Raw genomic sequence first — 17,715 nt, 5'->3', positions numbered from 1 at the left:
GAAGACCACCGAGAAGGGAGAGATAAAAGGATCATGAGATGAACCCCTGAAGTTTACTTTGGAGAATTTCTATTTCTCAAACCATATCCAAATTACTAGTACTTTAAAAAATACCACCAGTCAAAGTAAATTGTCTAGGATAAAACAGAAAAAAGCCATTGATAGTTAAATTTTAGGTAATATGTGAAAATTATGAATAATTTATGTTCCAGACGTATCTGACTGACTTTGGTTCATTCTCTTGGCCATTGGGGTACTGGTATAGGAAGGAGTGATGTGTTTTCCACATGAAAAATATTTGTGGTATAGTTGTGTTATAATTACATTGGCAAAAACATGTTTTTAAATATATAGTCCACCTGACTGAGGCCTTACTAATCTCTACTGTAGATAGATAATCTTGAGAGACATTTGACAGTTGAATCCGACACGGAGGAAGGCATTTGAGGTTAGGTTAAATATGTAAATACAGTATATTCTACAGAAATTAGTGATGGGAAAAGCAAAAACACTGGCATTCAATTACAGAGAAACCATTATTTCCATTTCTTGCTTGGATTGTGTGCACAGTATAGAACTTAATAGCAAGCAGAGATTTCCCGTGGAGGGTTCATGACAGGCAACAGGTTAGTGGGAAAGACATAGCTTGCACTCCTTCAGCAGTTTGATCAGAAGATTTCTTGCACTCTCAAATGCTCAAGAGGATAAGAAACTGACTGGCATAGCAACATAGAAATCTGGAAGATTATATACAAATATAAAATTGCTATGCTACACTGTTTCAGCTCAGCCTCCCAGAGAGACTCATATCAGGTGGCACAGATGAAGGACATCATGGTGTTCTGCAAAATGATACACAAGTGTGTCATGTCACACACTGGGAGAAGTTGGCCACCTTAAATTGTGAAATAGAAAATAGGCTATCCTTTCCTTTACAAAAATATGGCTGCCTGATGTTGGTAAGTCCACCCTGTAAGGTCTTTCTCCTTTTTCAAGCCCAGAGTTGGAGGATTGGCAGGCTCTTTGCCTGTAGATTCTTCCGCGGACCAAGAGGGTAAGTAGAAATCCAATCATGACATAAAAGGGTTCTGTAATTTTCAGAGTACACAGGCTCTTCTGAATCTAAGTGGACTCTGCAGTTGTTGGAAAAAATACACGTATCCTTAGTCTCTTTTGGATTCTCTTTCTGAAGGCTTGGCTATGAAGCACTGTGCTGCCTGGGTCCCCTGAAATCAGTTCTAACCACTGGTCTCTCCTAACGTGCAGAGCATGAGCTGTACAAATATGATACAGGCAGAGATAACTCCTACAGAAAAAAAAAAAAAAGGAGATGTTGGCAGCCCCTAAGAAGAGCAGAAGCTATTACACCTGGAGATGTTGGGAAGCCAGAAGTAGGTCAGCAATGCAGATGACTGAGGAGATGAATAGAACCAAGACGCAGGAAGTAGGGATGAGTTTACACTTACTTGACTGGGAAAGACTCAGCTAGAGGCGTATCACTGGACTCGCAAATGCTTTAGAGAAGAAAATGCGTAACAGCTATAGCAAGGAAATATAGCTAGGTTGAAGTGTATCAAAGTAAAAAGGACAGAAATAGAATTTTTTTATATAATGTATTGCTTGAAGAGTGTCAGGTAGTCTGATAAGGAGATGTGACTGGAAGTAAGATCACAAAGAGCATTTAGGACTAATGAGACAGCTGACATGTTTGACCAGTGTACAAAAAAATACTAGAATAAAATTAAAGATCCCACATTGAAGGGAATACTTTTTTGTCCCTGTAACATTTATTTTAAGTTCTGGAGTACATGTGCAGGATGTGCAGGTTCGCTACATAGGTAAATATGTGCCATAACAGTTTGCTGCACAGATCAAGCCATTACCTAGGTATTAAGCTCAGAATCCATTAGCTATTCTTCCTGGTGCTCTCTCTCATCCCCCTACACTGACAGCCCCTAGTGTGTGTTGTTCCCTCCACATGTGTCCCTATGTTCTCATTTTCCAGCTCCCACTTATGTGTGAGAACATGTGTTGTTTGGTTTTCTGTTTCTGTGTTAGTTTGCTGAGGAAAATGGTTTCCAGTTCCATTTTTGTCCCTGCAGAATACAGGATCTCATTCCTCTTTATGGCTGCATAGTATTCCATGGTGTATATGTAACACATTTTCTTTATCCAGTCTATCATTCATGGGCATTTGGGTTTATTCTTTGTCTTTGCTATTGCGAAGAGTGCTGCAATGAACATATAAGTGCATGTATCTTTATAATAGAACGATTTATATATTTTTGGGTGTGTATATAGAGTAATGGAATTTTGCTGGGTCAAATGGTATTTCTGCTTCTAGATCTTTGAGGAGTTGCCACACTGTTTTCCACAATGGTTGAAATAATTTACACTCCCACCAACAGTGTAAAATGTTTCTTTTTCTCCACAACCTTATCAGCATCTGTTGTTTCTTGACTTTTAATAACTGCCATTCTGAGTGGTGTGAGATGGTCTCTCATTGAGGTTTTGATTTGCATTTCTTTAACGATGAGTGATGTTGAGATTTCTTTGATTTTTTTTGCAGCGTGAATGTCTTATTTTGAGAAGTGTCTGTTCATGTCCTTTGCCCTTTTTTTTTTCCCCCCCCCCGAGACGGAGTCTTGCTGTGTCACCCAGGCTGGAGTGCAGTGATTCAATCTCGGTTCACTGCAACCTCTGCCTCCCGGGTTCGAGCAATTTTCGGACCTCAGCATCCCGAATAGCTGGGATTACAGGTGCCTGCCACCATACCTGGCTAATTTTTGTATTTTTAGTAGAGACGGGGTTTCACTTTGTTGGCCAGGTTGGTCTTGAACTCCTGACCTTGGCTTGTGATCACCCGCCTCGGCCTCCCAAAGTACTGGGATTACAGGCTTGAGCCATTGTGCCCGGCCCTTTGCCTACTTTTTAATGAGGTTGCTCTTTTTTTTTTTTTTTTTTGTAAATTAAAAGTTCCTTGTAGACTCTGGATATTAGACCTTTGTCAGATGGGTAGATCGCAAACTTGTACTCTTGTTACAGTCATTTGGTTTTGATGTGTTATACTGTCAGATTTAATTTGCCTTTCTCTCTCTCTCTCTTTTTTTTTTTTTTTTTAAAGTAATGAGGCCTTGCTTCATCACCCAGGGTAGAGTGTAGTGGATTAATCATAGTCCACTGCAGCCTCACATTCCTGGGCTCAGGCGATCCTCCTGTTTCAGCCTCCTGAGTGGCTGGGATGTTTTGTTTTCTTCTATTATTGTAGAGACAGGTTCTTGCTCTGTTACCCAGACTGGTCTCAAACCCCTGAGCTCAAGTGATTCTCCCACCTTAGCCTCCTGAATTACTGGGATTACAGGCATAAGCCATTGCTGTGGCTTATTTTTTTGTTTTAAGATTTTTGGCTTATATGTTTATAAATGAAAATGGCAAGTAATTTAACTTTATTTTTTTCCTTGTTGAATTTTGGTTTCAAGATTATGTTATTCTTCGAAAATGAGTTGGGTTTATTACCTCTTTTTTTTTTCTGATAAGACCATGTAACAGGAAATTTTTGTATTCATTAATTTTTGGAAGAGATTTCCAGTGAAGCCATATGCGACTAAAGGTTTCTTTGTAAAAAAGACTTATTTAACAAAATACTAATTCAGTTTCTTTAATGAGTACAGAAAAATTTCAGGATGTCATTCAATCTGTTTCCCTACTTTCTCTCTCTTTTGAGTTTTTGTAAGATATCTTTTTATGGAAAATAGCCCACTTCATTCAAAATTCTGAATTTATTATAAAGCTTTGAAAATATCCAATATCATTTTAGTTTCTGTAGTATTGAGGGTGATAATCTCTTTTTCATTACTGATATTGGTTATTTGTGTCTTTACCATTTCCCCCGAATTTTTATATTATAATTATTTTTAATTAACCACTTTTCTCTATTTTCTATTTGTTTATTCTCTTCTGTTATAATTAGCATTTCCTTTCTTCTATGATCTTTAAAATTATTTTGCTGCTTTTTAATTTACTTTCTTGAGATAAAAACTCAATCTTTAAACCTTTATTTCTAATATATTAATTAAAGGCTATGAATTTTTATCTAAATTTTTTTTTAAGTCCTACTTTAGTTTCATCCCCAAATTTAGTTCAAATTATTTTCTTTTTCCTGTTATAATTTCTTTTTGGCTAGTGGGTTACCTATGAATAGTTTTTGTAATTTCCAAATATGTAGATATTTTCTAGCTATCTTTTTCAAAAATCGATTTCTGTCTCAATTATATAATGGCCAGAAGTCATTCTTCTTGTGATTTTTCATTCTTTTGAAATTTGTTGAATTTTGCTTTATAACAGAATATTTCCAATATGAAAAACTGTCTCATGTCCTCTTATATTTATTTTGCAACTGTAAACTATAGGGTTCCATATATATCTAGTAAGTCAATATACTTGTTTTTGTTCCTCTTATATCTCTACTTGTTTTTTCCTTCTTTTCTATAAATTACTGAGAATTGTGTTAAAGTCCTCGCTGAGATTAGGAATTTATTTTTCTTTGTATGTAAATCTGTCAATTTAACTTTATCTATTTTGAGACTCTGGCATTAGGGACAAGAATATATACAATTGTTATGTCTTCCTGGTGAACTGAACCTTTTGTGATTATTAATACAGGTACACCTATTTTCCCTTCAGTTTAATAATCCTCATTATTCAACTAAAACATTTAGATCATTTATATTTACTATAATTACTGATATATTTGGAATTAAGTCTGGCATCTTATTTTATGTCTCTAATGGCACTAAATCTATGTTTTTTTCTTTGCTGCTTATAGATTATTTATAGTTTCATTTTGTTGTTGAACTAGTTTAGGTGTTATATATTTAGTTTATATAAATTTAGCAGTTATACTAAATTTACAACGTGTATCCCAAATCTTAATTTTATCAGAGTCTATGGTTAATCTATATCTTTATTCTCTTGGGTAACATAAGGACCATTTTTACCTTGAATAGCCCCTTGGGGTCTCAGCTTAATCCAAGGTGTATTTTCCTGTGATGTTTACTACCTTGAACAGATTCTAGATAATTATTTCTGCCCTTAAAAGTTTATGATGCTGCCTAACCTCAGCCAAAGTTTATAGGTCCCCTCAGGACAAAAGCAGATATGATCCTCTTAGAATTTGGTCCTCCTGGAATTTGGCCTGTCAGTTCTCCGCTATCTGGGCAGCTCTTCAAAACTTTTAAGGTACATAAAAAAAATGCAGACTTAGCAATTTTAATTGACTTTAGGAGGAAAGTTGGTACAAAAAAATGTATCCCATTAAAATGGGAAAGAAAAATTATTTTTTTCTTTTCATGTATTAAAGATGGTAACTTTTTTCTTCTGTATTTGTGGCAACTTTTGGAATTTTTATTGAACTTATTGTTTGGGGATTCTGCCTTTCCACATATGCTTAGAAAGATTATTTCATTTCATGATCAGAAAAATATTTACTTATTTTTTTTTCTAATTTGTTCCAGTTTTTGATTTAGACTAAATCTTTAAGCCACCTGTAGTTTTGGTGTAAGGTATTTCATATGGAAGAAAATGGATTCTTTTCCCCAGTAGCCTAAAATGTTATCACAATAATCTTTGAAATGATCTTCTAATACTCTACTCACTTGCAATGCCTTCTTCAATTTCACATGTTAATTTCTTCCATTGATATAATAGTCTATACTTTTATTAGAAGCATACTAACTTGTTATACTCCTATAGCATATTTTAATCTCTTTAAGGCCAACCTCTATTTAGTACTCTTTTAAATATCAGCAGGAGTACTTTAAAATGGGCAACTTTTAAATATTTAGTAAGAAATAAGAGGAACATATTTATTCGTAATTATGGTACAAAATAATGCAATTGGTTTATTTATGTTTATGAAAAGTGAAATCAGCAATAACACTTCAATGTCTATAATTTACAGCATATTATTAGTTTAATGCTATAAATATTGTTGGCCTAGAGTAGACTAGAGGCACACACTGAAGCACATAAATTTATAAGATGTATATACTTCATTCTTTTGTTCTGAGCATCTTGAAATGATAAATAAGATCCAAATTTTTCTCAATGTTTGGATTTGTAAAAATAGAACAAAATATAGGTTATGCAAACTTAATTTAAAAAAAATTTCCATTACAAATACCAGTAAAGAAGGCTTCTGCCATCTAGTTTTAAGTTCAGCAATAAAGTGCATTTCCTGAATTTTTGATTATTTTTAGAAGGTGTGATATACCACTTGGAGAACATATTTATTTTGTAATGGACAATAAGAGAGTATTAAAAGAAGAAAGTCAAATACAGATAATTTAAAAAATCAATTGACTGGTTTTGACAGGAGGTTAATTAAGAAATCTTGTGCATTGGTAGCATGTATACTAAAATTGGAAAAAAAAATCTATTAATGTTTATGTGATTAAAGAAGATACATTCTTTTTATCCAGGCTGACGAATCTGACATAGTATTTTTAAGATATATGAAAACATAGCATAGAACATGGTCTTCACAATAATTTTTAATTTAATTCAAGAACAAATGTGTTCCAGGTTGCTTTAGATGTTCTCTAATAAAAAAGGATCTAGTAAAAATTATGATGGATGTGTAGTCAAGCTTATATCATCATTTGAAAAAATTCCTATTATTTGTCTGCCATTAGTCTTAGATTTTCAATCAATTTAAGAGCTCTATTAGGAAAGTCAGAAATTCTCTTCTTGATATTAAATTTATTCAGAATTTTTTAAGATAGTCATTTAAACAACGACTTTCTGCATTGGCCCTGAAGTGACTGCACTATGGTTACTATGGAGAAATAAGACAGCGATAAAGGAAAAAATTTTCTTCAAGGATCGGCATATTCTTTATTTGTGACCATCAGAACTTCTAAGAAAATGTGTTCTAACAGATAACATTTAGGCAAAGATTATATATAAGAAAATGAGATAACCAAAAAGCTGTCCTGTAGATCAGAAGGCGTATTTATTGTTTCTTATAATTGTAAAGGTTAATACTATTTGTGCCATTTTTAAAAAGTCACAGATTCATGTCACTGATTATATCTTATGAAGCTTGGAAACCAAATAATATTTTTAAAGTCCCAGTTAAATATCATTCTATAGAAATTTGGAAAAAAATGTGTTATTGAGAAATCAATACTTTAATTTTTATATTGAAATAAGAACTTATTTTGAAGAAGTATATGCTGCACCACAAATTTTTGTATTTGAAGTAATTAATATCAAGACACATACAGATAGGTAAGAAGAAAGTGTTCCATCACCTGAAAAAATTAGAAAAATATATAGCCATAATTTTAATCATGCATAATCTTCCTGAGTGAGATCAGTTAGTTCTTTTGAACAATATTATCTTTGCTTTTCTCAACTACATTTGTCAGAAAAACCTGATGTTCTTAATTAATTTTTAGGAGATCTCAGTTACATAATGCAGCTTAGAAAGAAGCAATATATAAACTGACATCTTGAAGTTCCCAGGGCTTCAGAGAAGTAGTTTATGCTGTAGAGGAGATCATTTTTATCATACACCGCACTTGGTACTGTATTCCTTTTATACTTTCCCTTTGACTGGGCGTTATAGACATCTGGCTATCTCTCTGCGCAGGGTGTCAAACTCTCAGATAGCCACAATGAGTGTGAATCACGTCCTGTAGATAATAAAAAGGCAATTTTAAAGTAGTGAAACCAAGGTGATGTCGAAGGAAATGCTATAAGGAATCATAAAAAAAATGAACAAAGAGAGAATTGAGGCTTGGAGCATAGAACTTGTATCTTTGAACTTACCAAGCATGGTTTGTGGGAATTTATTGAAAAATCAGAAATGCTGTGGAAAGGTATGGTCTTAGTTTACTGGATACAGAACTACAGAAAAAACACTTATATTCTAATATTTTAAATGGATAAAACTATACATGATAGTTTATCAAAAATGCATATTTGAAAATCCAACACCTTGCTATCAACAGAGATGTATTTGGGACATAAAAACCATTAGTTAGAAACTTACCCTACTGATTTTAAAATACCAGAGTAAATAGTAAAATATGTACATATATGTATTGTAACACCTGAAATTCCATGCATTGCCTTGACATTTTGAGCCTCACAAGGTTCCAAGAAGTAGCTATGAGTTCCCTGGTCTTGGCAGGTATGCCTTGCTAGCCAGCAAAATTATTCAAACAAGCCACGGACATTCTCCCATGGGAACCAAGGGTTATCTTACCCTCTTGTCACTGCAAAGCCTACTTCCCACAGTCCCTGCTGGTTCATTCTACTTGAGGGTAACCCCCAGATGCGGCTGCATGGCACACACAGTGTTCTTCTCCACGAGGCTGTGAGTACATGGGACTAATAAACTGCTGTTGATCTCCTCCGTTCAATGCTGGGTGTTGTGTGCTTGGACACCTGGAGCCTTATGGGGCATGGTATCCATCCTTCATCAATGGGGTGAATAGGAAGTAATCAGATTAGCTTGTGGATAGAAGCTTATAACAAGCATTCATAAAAATTACTTTTTAAAAAAGTAGTGTGTCTTAGCTTATCCTTTCCCAAATGCAAGCTGGCAGCCCTTTCAGCTTTAGCCAAGACCTAATAGTCTCTTAGGAAGTTTTTGTCTTGTTGCCACGATTTGTGTTAAATTCTCCCAATACATTGTACCATACTATTCTTTTTCTGCCTATAATACATAGCTCATTAAGTTCTAATTCAATAGTTCAGCAAAAATGGAACAATAGAGACAAAAGAGTTGAAGAAATCATAATACTTTTTATAATTTTTCCTTGAATCCAGTCCAAATTAGATTGGTTAGAAATCAGTTTCTAAAAAGAAAGACTACTTTAAAAAAGTAATTTTTATGAACGCTTGTTAGTATTCAGTGGAGTAGAACTCTGTGACACTATATGAAGAACATAAATCATTCTCTATTTACCAAAGCTTATAGTTACCAGTGACAATGAGAATAGGAATTAAGGCCATAGATTACAGGTTGCAAACTCAAATAATGACAGGACCCAGGCAGGTAATTAAATGGGTGAAGTAGAGTAGATGGTGATCTAATTTTAAATGTTGGCAACTAATTAAAATGTTTAAAAAATACTGTATAAGCCAAACAAAACACATCTGGGGACCACATGTCCAAGGGTGACCCTAAAGCAATTTTTAAAATCCTACTCATTCTTCAAGGCCTGCATTGTATGCCTGCTTTTTCAAGAATCCTATTATAGCAAAGGCAGTCTAAGTTAATCCTGACCTTCTTGGAGTTTTTATTGAGTTAGTAGTCAGAAGTACAACCATAGTGCCTTTGCTCTCTCATTGTTTTCTCAGTGGGTCTTTTATTCCTCATGAGACTGAAGGGTTTTGGAAACAGAGACCATGTATTATGTTGCTCTCATTCTCCTCATGCTGGCAGTACTTTATGAGTAATCAGTAAATAACGATGATAATAATAGTAGCTAACATTAAATAAGGCTCTTTTCATGAGTCAAACACATTTGCAATAGCCTTTCCGTATCTCACAGCAATCCTGTAAGAGCAGTGCTACTATTATCCCATTTTACTGAAAAAAACCTCAGGCACAGAGAAGGTAAGTGACTGGCCAAGGTCTTAGAGCTGCTGACAGGTGGAGTTAGTAAACTGGGTCAGGCTAATGCTGTAGCCATGTTCTTTTAGCCACCATACTATGAATATTAATTAATCCAACATAATTGACTCTAGCTAAGAGTTTTAAACCTTTTTGTACCACAATGTTTACCATAGTTGTTAGTCTTCAGATGGCAGGCTAAAACATTATTCTGTTTTATTTTTGTTCTTATTCTCTGTCTTTTATCTATTTTTGAATCCTAGTAAGAAATGGAATATTAGAATTAACACAGTCATGCTCATATGATGTCTAAAAAGCTAGGTAATTTGTTCAAACTCTGTTCAAAATTAAGCGTAGCATCAGTTAAATTCCTCAGTCTCAATTTTGTGTGAGCAACTGGCAGTTTAACAACAAAGTAGGAAATATTGAAAAGTTTTGTGAAAAGAACTTATGAGGAAAAAAGTAATGTCCTTGGTGGTGAGGAAATTTCTCTTCTGCAGTTGACTGCTGTGAATAAATTACTGGTGGAACGAACAGAGCAACAGTCTCAGTCTCAGGGTTTTTGTACTATGGGTATTTCAGTGTTTGACTCTTGCTTTGTTAGTGTCTCTTCTCTGCATAGAAAAGAAACTGTGCATTGAGCAATCCCAGTGTGCATTCAGGGTTATACAAATGCTTGATAATCACTTATGAGGGCAAGTTATTCTAAGAGATGGTTTTACTAATTTTTTAGTAATTATTCTTTGATCACATAATAGAGTTCACACTATAATATTTAAACAATGACTGTGTTTTTCCTCTCTGAATTTATGATGAAAATTTGCCCTTAATACCCGTTCATGTATTTTCTGGTATGTTGAGACATGACTTGAAAATTGGTTGTCTCTCTGGCCACTGAGAAAAGTCTTAACAGTTTGATTTTCAGTGCTAGGAGGTATATACTGTAGGGAGCTACAGAAAAGCACAAAGGTAGAATCTTTGGCCTTATCTATCCCAATTCCTTTCCTGGCCAGAATAACTTTAAATCTGCCTGTGCAGCTGCAGACACATGAGGCACATGGCCTTTGGACACAGCCCTCTGCATGGCTGCAGACATGTTGAAGCTTCTTTGATGTCTGTCTTCAAGGCTTCCCACTGGTGCTAAGGCTGAAATTCTACTTCCCACCCCACTTCATGTATCTACAGTGAACATTTCACCACCAACAACATAGATTTCAGCCCTTCTGCTAGCAATCAAACCTTGTCTATATTAAGTCCCAGTCCTTCAGGACTGTGCATTCTTTTAAATGATAATAGGTGCTAATGGAATAATTTGACAGACTAATCTCTGATAATGTTACTCTTCTCAGGTAAAAGTCCATTTTAGCCTAGTTGAAATGCACATCACCTTTAGATGGTCTTTAAGGAGTGACAGAAAAATTAGAAATACCTGACAGACGAATCAAGAGGAGATATTTTGGTGAGGGGGAGCCTTTTATAACTCTACAACTTATGCCAGCTAAGTGTACAGCAGCCCCCCAAAACTCTTGATTGAATGTGCCCTGCTTCATATAGCAGTGAATTGGTCACTAATCTCTCTCTCTCTCTCTTTCAAGTACACACACACACACACACACACACCCCTTCTCATCCTCTCTCTCTCTCTCTGTCTCACACACACACACACCCTTTCTCATCCCCTCAGGGTATATAAATATTAACACACTTGCAGACTAACCGTCTGAAAACACAGCAATGAAAAGATGTGAATTCAAATAGCATAACAAAAAGTGAATTAAAAAAATGTTTTCCAGTGTCATCTGGCATTAAAAAAAGCTTTTACTGGGCACAGTTGCTCAGTCTCCCTAGAGACTGGGGAGGCGGAAGCAGGAAAATTGCATGAGGTCAGGAGTTTGAGACTAACCTGGGTAACGTAGCAAGACCTCATCTCTTAAAACTAAAAAGAAACAAACAAACAAACAAAACAAATCTTTTAAAAATTCATCACTGAAAACTAGTATTAGTTAATATATGGTTTTATCAAGGAATATCTATGGGATTCAAACTCTGTGCATATAGAGAAGGGAAACTAATGTGTATTGTGCTCCAACGATGTGCCATGCCTCCTGCCTTTTATAACAGTTTACATAACCTTATGCATTAATTCTGTGAGGCAGGTATTATATGCATTTTTTGATAAGATAAAACTGAGACTCACGGAGACATAGCAACATGTAGGATCATACAAAGAAAGATTATGTTCAAGATTTGAACACAGATGAATCTTCCAGTAATATGCTGACAGATAATCAAGAGTGTTTTCAGAATGTGAAGAAAACACATTACTAAGTAAAACATATACTAAACACATACACTGAGAAAACATACACTAAACACATACGCTAAGAAAACATTAAAGAGCTGTGTCATATTTATAACACATATGACTATCCAGATGTTGAAAACATAAACAACCCTTACTGATTGACAAAAATTAAATTCCAAAATAAAATAGGCAAAGGGAGAAAACTGATGAATCATAAAATAGGCAATGTCTGAACACACATTCTACCTTAGCAGGTAAAGAAATTCATGTTAAATAGTGATAAATCACAATTTTAACCAATTAAATTGATAGAATTAAAATTATATAAAATTCTGGAAGGAATATGGTAAATTGTGCATAAATGGTAATGGATAATTTGATACCTTTGTCAACATATATCAAAAGCACATGATCAAATTTTCTTGCTCAGATAAATCTTCCCTATGAAAATAAGGAATCATACAAAAGTTTATGTACAAAGATGCATAATCTGATCAGGCCCCAAAACTTTCAACAACCAAAATATCTCACTGTTGAGGAATGGCTACATGTATTTTGCTATGCCCATCAATGAATGTTATGCCATTATTTAAATGGTCACAAAGCAAGGTTGAGTAAAAAAGAAAAGTCCAATAACATATGTCTGCATGCGCACACGCGTATTAATGTATAAAATGCTAGATATTTGTACATCCTATAGGAATCCTATAAAATGATATTTGAACAATATTCCTGTGTCTGAAGATGCTTTTAACATTCAACTTTACATTTCTTTGAAATTTTGAAAATTACCATGTATTATTTTTAAAGTGTTTGATAGTCAAATGTGATGGTAATGAAAGGAATAAGTCTACATGTGCCAGGACAACATCAGCCTTCAGTTTTCTGCAAGATAAAGAGGCAAACAGATCTCCAGTCCTGCTTTTCTTCAACTACTAGGTGTGCTACAACAACATGACCCCAGCAAGCAAGATTATTTCTGTGCACTGCCAGGAAAAGGAAGTGAGTCATGAGTGCCTGCTGAAGCTGGAAAAGCAAGATTGATGTTGAGGCTTGATTCAAGGAATGCAAGGCAACTCAGAGAAGAAGCCATGGTGCAGGAGTACATCTCAAGGCTGCCCTAGCCTGGAAACAGCATGCTCTGCTGCATTTGCATCCCCAAGGCACTGCTTGTTCTAAGCCCCATCCCAGAAACTCTCTATAGCTTTATTTCCCTTACGAAGGTAGAAAAGCATCAACAACGTATCTGTACTAGCTGAATGACTTCTAGGCCTATTGGGCAAGTACACACAGATAAGCATCACTCTTAAGTGGCTGCTTCAGGTCAAGGTCTTTTGTGTTGGGGCAGCTGCAAACTGGCCTCTTTGGTAATCCCAAGACCCTCTAAGTCCAAGGAGCTTTCAACCTCTAGTGAGGTTCAATCTCTGTAAAGCTGTGTAATGGGGGGATAAATAAACATTAAAGTTGTTTCACATTTTTAAAAAATGTGTGAGAATTTTGCTTCTGATGGAGTGACAGAGATGGGATTTGCCCATTTACCTTAACTAAAAATCCAGACAAAATATATGTAACAATGGGTTGTAGAGATAGGACAGGAAGGACAACAGGGTACTGATACCTGAGAGGGGGGGAAACAAACAACGTGGGTACAAATGACTGTCTCATTTACCTCTTAGAGAAAGTTTTCATGTCACTGTGCAGAAAGAGGGAAGGCCAGTGAAATAGAGTGGTTTCTGTAAGTTGGAGAGGCAGACTGCCAGATTCCATGAGGTCTAGGTGGTAGAAGTTTTGGGGGCCGAGTACTAGACAGGGAGGAACACAAAACAGCACAAAACAAAACTAATTTTACAAAGAGAGTTTTCCTTGAGTCTTCAGCTGATGCTGATCAATGTACGCTTCTTGAGGAAACTACTTGAGGCCAGGGAAAGAACTGCTAGAAAGGCAGACAGAACAATCTATAAGTCTTGCACAGGGCCATGACTAATTAATGTTCTTCTAAATAGCAAGGAGAGACTTGCAATGCATCGGACATAAGGTAGAGTATTCAGAATGGCCCTTGATAGTGGGCCAAGCTGTTTAGAATAAAACCCACTTTGATGTCATCTAACAAAGCTTAAAATAAAGCCTTGGAAGAATTAAACTATTTCTCAGTAACTTATCTGCATTCCAGAAAAATAGTTCAAAAATGTTTAAAGGAATACAGAAAATCCAATACTCAATAAGGTAAAATTCACAGTGTCTGGCATTTCATCCAAAATCATGCAAGCAACAATGAGAAAAAAATAATAGAGAAATGACACAGATGGTAAGATTAATAGACATAGAAATTAAGAGTTACTAGAAATGGATTCTATATATTGAAGAAGGTAAAACAATGAGCATATTGAGAAGACATACAAAAGACATGAAACAGATGCTATTTTAGAGATTAAAAACTACATATCTGAGATAAAAATATAAATGGAATTAGTAGCAGATTAACTGGTTAGACATAGAAGAATACTTACTAGATATGAGGACATTATAACAGATACTATCCAAACACAGAGTGAAAAAGACAAAAAAATCACATTAGTGAGCTGAGACAACTTCAGATTTTCTAATACATGTGTATCAAGGAGTTCCCCAAAGAGAAAAGTACAAAGAAATTATTTGAAAAATAGCTCAAGAGATCAAGACATGCCAAAAACTTAAAGAAAATAGTTGCAAAAGACCAATCTGATAAAGGACTATTATAAAAAATACACAAAGAACTCTTAAAACTTAATAAGAAAACAATCCAATTAAAAAATGGGCAAAGATCGTAACTGACACCCCACAACAGAAGATATGCAAATGGAAAATAAGCACATGAAAAGACGGTTAACATCATATGTCATCAGGGAAATGCAAATTAAAACAAAAATGTGTTACCAACAATAAGATACCACTACACACCTATTAGAATAACCAAAATCCAGCACAATGACAGCACCAAATGCTGGTGAGGATGTGGAACAATAGGAACTCTTGTTTATTGCTGATGGGAATGCAAAATGGTATAGACGTCTTTAACAGCAGCTGGGCAGTTTCTTAAAAATTAAACATACTCTTACATTCTCTTACAGCAGTCACACTCGTTATTTACCCAAATCAACTGAAAGCTGATTTCCATACAAAACTTGCACATGAATATTTACAGCAGCTTTACTCATAATTGCCAAAAGTTGGAAGAAACCAAGATGTCTTTCAGTAGATGAATGGATAGATAAGCTGTAGTACATCCAGACAACAGAATATTATTTAGCACTAAGAAAATGACCTATCATGCCATGAAAAGATATGGAGGAAACTTAAATCTGTATTAGTAAGTTAAGCCAACATGGAAAGACTGTATGATTCCAGTATTCCAACCACACTGTATGATTCTAAGTATATGACATTCTTGAAAAAGCAAAACTAGCAAGGTAGTAAAAAAGATTAGTGGTTGCCAGGAGTTGGGGCAGGAAGGGATATATAGGTGTAGTAGAAAGATTTTTAGGGCAGTGGAAATACTCGGTATGACACTACTTTGGTGGATTCATGTCATTATACTTTTGTCAAAACCTATAGAATGTACTCCACCAAATGTGAACCCTAATGTAAACTACAGACTTTGTGTAATAGTGATGAAATTTATTGATTGCAGCAAATGTACCACTGTGGTGAGCGATGTCCATGTCCGTGGTCGGGAAGGTTGTATGTATGGCAGGGGCAATAAGAGATGTATGGAAATTCTGTGCATTTTCTGCTCAATTTTCTGTGGACCTAAAAGTTCTCCAAAAAAGAAAAGTTTACTAATTTAAAAAATCAATTTTTCCCCAAATTTGATAAAAGTGATAGACTCAGAGATCTGATAAATTCAACAAAACACAAAAACTAAACCATGAAAATTCTAATAAAATTGCTTCTAACCAGTGATAAGGAGAAAATCTTGAAAGCACTCAGAAAAAATAGATATATTATGTACAGACACACAAGATAAGAGTAAAAGCAGACTTTTTTTTTAGCAGTAATGAAAGTCAGAAAAAAGTGAAGCAACATCTTTAAAGCATTGAAAGAAACAAAAACCTATCTATATAGAATTCTATATCCAGAGAAAACATCTTTCAAAAAGAAAGATAAAATGAAGCCTACTTCAGAAATACAAAAGCTGAGAGAATTGATCAGTAGCAACTTGTGCTTAAAGAAATGATAAAGGAAGTCTTCAGGCGGAAGGAAAATGCTGCTAGACACACATGTGAGTACACATAAAGGAAAGAAAAACACTGGAAATGATAAAGTGGATAGATAAAAGACTTCTGTGTTTTTCTCTGTTATTTAAGATCTCTTTAAAAATAGAGTGTTTCAAATTAACAAGAGTTAGTAATAAGAGTTAATGAGTTGCGGAGTTTATAATATATGTAGAAGTAAAATGAGTGACTACAATAGGACAAGGCTGGAAGAGGAAAATAGGTAGTGAGCTACTGCTCTTTTTACTGTTTATAAAGTAGATTAACTTTAAATGGGTTTGGTAAAGATTTGTGAAGCTGGACACCAAATGTACGAACTATAGGAAAAAAATCATTAAATTCTACTTCATTGAAATTAAATTCTTTGTTTTCCAAAGACATTGTTACAGAAATGAAAAGGCAAGTTATTGACTGGGAAAAATATCTTCAAAACATATATGACAAAGAACTTGTATCTAGACTACATTGAGAACTCTTACAACTCAATAACACAAAAATCCAATTTCCAAATGGCTAAAAGATTCGAACAGACACTTTACCAAAGAAGATATATGGATATTAGATTAGTGCTTTCAAAGTTGCTCAATATCAATAGTACTTCATGGAAACGTAAATTAAAATCACAAGTAGCTACTCATACATACCCTCCAGCATCACTAATATTAAAAAGAATAATTATTTCAAGTGTTGGCAGGAGCATAGAAGTGTGGTACTCAATACATTTCTGGTGGAAATGTGACATAGTAAGCCATTTGAAAAAGCTTGCCAATTTCTTCAAAAGCAAAACATACACTTAAGTAAATGACCCAGACATTTTCCTCCTAAGCATTTATCCAAGAGAAACGAAAGAATTTATCTATAAAAAGATGTACATAAGTATTTATAAGAGCTTCATTTATAACAGCTGAAAACTGGAAACAATCTGAATATTCATCAAGTGGTGAAGGGATAAATCTTCCATACAATAGGAAACTAATCAATGATAAAAAAGAATGAAATTCTAAAACATACACCACCATAGATGAATTTCAAAATGATTACACTGCATGAACGAAATCAGATGCTGCTCCCTTTCAAAAATATGTAAATATTTTATGATTCCACTTATATAAAACTTTACAGAATGAAAACCAGTCTGTAGGACATAAAGCAGATCAATAGTTGCCTGGAGAAGCGAGGGGATCATAGAAAGGTGGAGAGAAGGATAATCAAAGGAACAAAGAAACATTGAGGTGATAGACATATTTATCATCTTGATTGTAGTGATCCTTTCATGAGTGTATACATATGTCAAAACTAATCAAATTGTAGTCTTTCAATAGGTGTGGTTTCCTATATGTCAATTATACCTCAATAAAGCTGTAAGTGTTTAGGGTGCCAGACAAGACTTTCATACAGTGGGGCGGTCCTTCCAAAATACAGCTACCTGAATACATTGTAAAATGCTCCTGAATCTGGTTAGCTTCTGCGTTGGGTTGGACTTTTCAGGTTTAAAACAAGGGATGCCCGGTGAGAGAGCTTCCTTGTAGGGA

Source organism: Macaca fascicularis, chromosome 6 (assembly GCF_037993035.2).
Source record: "Macaca fascicularis isolate 582-1 chromosome 6, T2T-MFA8v1.1".
Classification (NCBI taxonomy): Eukaryota; Metazoa; Chordata; class Mammalia; order Primates; family Cercopithecidae; genus Macaca; species Macaca fascicularis.
The sequence above is the reverse complement of the archived record's forward strand: the minus strand, read 5'-3'. Positions refer to the sequence as shown.